This window comes from Amphiura filiformis, chromosome 12 (assembly GCF_039555335.1).
Source record: "Amphiura filiformis chromosome 12, Afil_fr2py, whole genome shotgun sequence".
Lineage (NCBI taxonomy): Eukaryota > Metazoa > Echinodermata > Ophiuroidea > Amphilepidida > Amphiuridae > Amphiura > Amphiura filiformis.
The window spans coordinates 6009145-6014771 of NC_092639.1; positions in this window are offsets into that span (position 1 = coordinate 6009145).

Below are 5627 nucleotides of genomic sequence, written 5' to 3' on the forward strand. Positions count from 1 at the left end.
ATCATCCTTCTGTCTACGTGTATAGCACGGGTGATGGAATGCAGTTCAGAATTCCCGCCAAGGCCGAATCATTTCACATTTTGGGTGCATTGTAGCCGACGGGGACCCAGTTATGGCTGCCAGTGAGGTGTAGGAATGCGTGAAATGAGATTCGTCTATATTCTAAATATCCAATGTTATTAGAAATAATATGCCTACAATTTCCTGACGGAATTTGCTCTTCGGTATTTATTGCTACATTGTCAGCCATGTGTAACGTTGTTTACCTGCTTACGTATTTCATATTGCACACTGTTATCAATACGCGGGCGTAGTGCAAATTGAACTTTGATCATCCGTTTCATCCCTCTTAGTGGAAATGACGTCATAATATATTTTAGTATTTGCTATCAATAAGTTTGACTTGGAAATTAAGATTGATGAGCTACATTAATACGCATTAAGGTAATGATAATATTTATTTCCAATAATGAAAAATAAACGCAAGGTCAGTGTAAATATAAAGGTCAAACCCTAGGGAAGGTTTTGTAAAAGATAGCATAAGACCAGAGTGCTTTATTATATACAGCCGTGATCAATACAAGAAGTACGTCATGTTAAACATTTGCCCGGCAGTTGCCATTGGTCTTTGCCCGGCAGTTGCCATTGGTCTTTGCCTGGCAGTATGCGTTCGCATCATATTTTGTTGACGACCCGATTTTTTAAAACTCGCACCGAATCAGTCAAACAGTAAAAATGTTATTGAAAAGTGAAGTGGTTGTATGATGTTCTCTAGCAGCATAAACGATAGACCAGTCCCGTGTCTTTAGTCCTTCCGAACATTGTCTGGTCTATTGTTTTTCAGCGGTTTCTTCTTTCTTTAGTTCAGCCAAATTTCAGTTCAGCCAAACTTTTGTTTTTCAGTGGTTTCTTCTGACGGCTGGACTCTTCAGTGGTTTCTTCCTGTTTCTTTAGTCCAGCCGAGTTTCGGCTGGACTATTTTCTTAGCAGTTCCTTTTACTAGGTCCTGTCGAACTTCGGATGCACTAATGTTTTTCAGCGGTTTCTTCTTTCTTTTTTTCTTCCTTCCTTTCTTTCTTTCTGAGCCTGCTCCACTAATCAAAATATTGGCCATGAAACGATATTGGATAGGCAAAAAACGAAACCCTGCCTCTCTAAACATAAACTTCGGGTAATATTAAAGAGAGAAAAACGCCATTATATTTCTCGACGGAACGATGTGGAAAAGTGGTGGCGCTATACATGCTTTATGAATCATTCACACGATCTAGATCAGGCTTCCTCAAATAGATTTGTTGAAGCGCCACATGAAATTTAAAAAAAACTGCAAAGCGCCACTCAATGGCTGCGAATTCGCGGGGGGGGGGGGAGTCAGAGGGGGGTTTCCCCCCTGTGAAGCTATCGATTTTTTTAAATTTGAGGTGCAAATGACGCCATTTGGTGCAACATTTTGTACTATTTTAGCCTGTCTTTACAAGGATAACATGGGAATCGCATTGTTTATTTATTTATTTTTAAATCTAAACGGCGCCGCGCGCCACTCGGGAAGCCACGGCGCGCCACATGTGGCGCGCGCGCCGCTATTTGCGGAGCCCTGATCTAGATGATACACAGGCGGCGGGTGGCATGATGGTCAGAGAGAGCCGGCACAACCTCTCGGCCGTATGGCATTTTCCATATACTCGATTAGTTTTGTGGGGTTCATTATCGAACCCCAACGGTTTTAGCTTGTATTTATATTATTTATGAACATTTATTTGTTTGTGATATTTCAAGCGTTTTCTCAAAAAAATTACATTATACGGTTGAAAATTTACTGAATTTAGAGAATGCACGGCGACCACCACCTGATGATACAGACAAAGTGTGTGACGAATTTAATGTGTTTGGGGATTTCCCATTGACAGATCGTGTAAAATTATATGGACTTGTAATACTTTCTTTATCATCTTCTGCAAATTTAAAAGTAGACTTCAGGAAGTGAATAATATCACACTGCAGTTGTGTGTAACTACTACGACGAATATGGCAGGCTTATGGCTACAGGTAGAATAATAACACATCCAGATTGCACTGGCATGTGTTATGCACTTTCAGTTTCCCACGCGTTCGAATGGGAATTGGATTGCGCACTTTCCCAATGTTTGGTGAGCATATTTTCTCCAATATTTTGACAAATCGACGTCGAACGTTCTATTCTTGTTTGTTTTTGCCAATAGTATGTTTAAAGTTGTAAGTTTGTGTTTTTGATCGAAAAGACTGGATATTTTTTATTGCCGATTAGAAATTCTGTACCTTCGCAAGGGTGGTGAATTCGGCAGAACTTTGATGATAATTTTGCCTTTTTGGATACTAAAATGCATTCGATCCTGAAGTTTGTTTCAGCAGAGTCTTAAATTAGCAAGCACAATAAGGTGGGTACCAATTTTATATACCGTTGACCAAATTTTGAAGATTTTTTTTTTAATATCTGACCTGCGCAACTCGTTATAATGTGTATTTCCCATAGACAGACAAAATGGCGTGAGCCAGTCCTTAGCTTGCACGGCCACTGTGCATTAAGGATACAAGGAGTATTAAAAATATAAAATAAACAACAACATCACTAGCAACAACAAATCTTCAGAGCAATAACATCCGCTGAAGACGCCGGTTGACCCGGTGAAAGCGCTCCGGTGAGTGTACTAAAATTGAGTAGCGTAGAAGTCTAAAATTGCTTCCTATAAACAACAACTTGTTTAGCAGTCAACATTAATAGGTAAATTTTCACGGGAAAATTTTCTGGACACGTGACCAATGCGTATCAATGTGAGTGTAACCTCGAGCCTGATCTCTGACCCCCGGCGGTGACCTCGCTATTCAAGTCTTAGTAATTTTGCGTTGGAATAGTATTTTTGACCGCAATTTTGATAGAAATTTCTGCATTGCAAATTTATTGAATATTATGTTATCTTAATTTTTAAAACATTGAGGAAGGAGTAAAAGAGTATATGTATTCAATAAAACACATGAAGTCAAACAGTCTTAGTCTGTCTCTGTTATGGACGTGTACCTTTATGAAGACTCTTGAGAAGCAGGAAAACCACATCAATAGGAATTACCGCAACTTTAAAATCCAAAAGGTCATTGTGTCATCGATTCTAAAGGAGGTATCAAACTGTACGGAATCAATTTATCTGTAACATACTTTTGGTAGGTCTTGACAAACAGGAGAGTGTGGCAGAAGACCTGGACAAGGTCGTCGGAGGTTGACAACACCAGCCTAAGACCGTTATCTGCGAATTTTAGCTGCCAGAAACAGATTTCATACCGCAGTCCAACTGCGAGAAGCATTCCACAATACCACAGGGGTGGAACTTTCTGACCAAGCTGTACGTGATCGACTCAACATCTTCGGACTTCATGCCAGAAGGCCAAATGTTGTGTCCCCGTTGACTGTAGAACAACTCTTTTGTCAAATTCAGAGCATTTATTTTAATATCTTTACTTATTACTTAACATTTTTGATCCCCAAGAGTCAAATATTTGACAAAATAAATCAGAAATTTTACATCCTAGTAAGACTATACATTTTCTTAATACTTATGACTAGTTCAGTTCATTTCAGTTTTATTTTCATCTCAACACACATAAATAATATAGTACAGAGAAAACATTTTGTAATACGATTAGTAGCAATATACAAAAAGCAATGCCAAATAATTTACAATAAATTGAGATACTATTATTAATATTAAAAAATAATACTTTAATGTTTACAGACAAGTCTATAGCATAAATACAGTATTCAATATTTATAAGGTTACATGATTATGAACGTATACTTGATAAAAAAAGACATAAATAAATGTTGAATGTTGCATCACATGTCAGATAAAACTTAAAAGAAGGAAGGTATAAACCAGTAATAAATTAAGCTGCAAATGTTATCGTTGGGTTGGGTATGAATAAGATACAAAGCAAACTAACCAAATTATATGAATGCCATTGACAGACAAACATAAAGACAGACAAACAGTGCAGCATACAATGCGAACTAAAGCAGCGCATGTATGGCCTAAATCTATCATGCAGGAGAAAGCACTTTAAACATCATCATGTAAATATCCATTGATGAGGTACTGTTTGAATGTTAAATACTGTATATAGGAGACGGGGTGAGTTTAAGGAATTCAATGAATTTTTAAATCATGTCTAATCACATTACATTACAGGCATTTATATAGCGCATCTACATCAAGAACGATGCGCTTGGAAACACAATAAACAACAGGAACAGTAATAAAAAGACAATTAATGCATAAATAACTGAGTTTTGAGAGACCTCCAAAGTGGATATGGCAGACTTTGGGAGAGCATTCCATGTTTTGGGAGCAGTATATTATGAGAAAGTGCGATTTGAAGCAGAATGATAATGGAGTTTAGGATGGATGAAAAGAGACGCCCCTCCGCCAGTTCTTCCTCCTGGCTTGATACAATTTTGGTTTGAATAATCAATGAGATCGATGAGATCTGCGTCCTCAGATGACCTAAACCATGTTTCGGTGAATGCGTATAATGTCAAACAATTGGAACAAATGAGTCAAGCTCACCAAAAATGTGAGGGAATGGGGGTGGGATAATACTAAATACTGATAATAAAAGGTAATGGCTGGATGTTGGCCAATACAAAAAAAAAGACTTCCACATGTACAAGACACTCAAAATGTCATTTAATATAAATATATAGAATAATGAAAGAACAATTAGGAAGTGCACACGCCTATCAATATACCCAAATATCACGAATTAATATTTTAGCGAAAATGGATTCAGAAGAGAGATGGCGCCCTTCAGTTATTTCGGGTCACGTGATATCAGGGTATATAAACCGGTGCGCTCGATCATTCTTGGCTCTTCCGTACCCTGAGACCGTCGAGGCAGGTTGGTCAAGACATACCTCTCTCTCTGTATCAATAACCACTACTACCGCTCCCAGCCGATAACTTGGATCAGCCCAGAACACTAATAAATGATGAGAACAATGACCATATGACATATATCCGACTCCTTCGTCTGACTCATTAGTGTGACTAGTATTCATAAGACTGTGCGGATTGGCCGCACGCCCACGTCATATCACCAAGTTGCCTTAGACGCTCGCTACCAGGTTTCTGCCACACTATCAACTGAATTTGTCATCAGTAATGTAGGTTACTGCCATAAATAAGTACAGTAAATTTCAATAGGCTGAACAGCTTAAGGGATCGGGAATGAGCGTTTTGAGCGTTTCGACAGTATTTTTTTAAGGAACATGAGAGCACATCAGACATATCGAATTGCATTCTGAATACGGAGAATGTCTTTCTGATATCAAATAATTTTCATTTTTTTTTTTTTTTTTTATTATACAAATTTTATGACAAATTGTTAAAATTTGTTATTTTCACATTTTGATATATAACAGTCCTCGAAGTAAATTTTATAAATCTAATGATATATTCTTAAAGTGTATGTAGCTGGAAGGAAAAGCCGACGATCAATTGAAAATTTAGACTTTTCATATTGAAGATATGGATTTTTCACCCAAAAGACCTATTTTTTGTGTGTGTTTTGGGAAAAAAATTCATATCTTCAATACGAAAGGT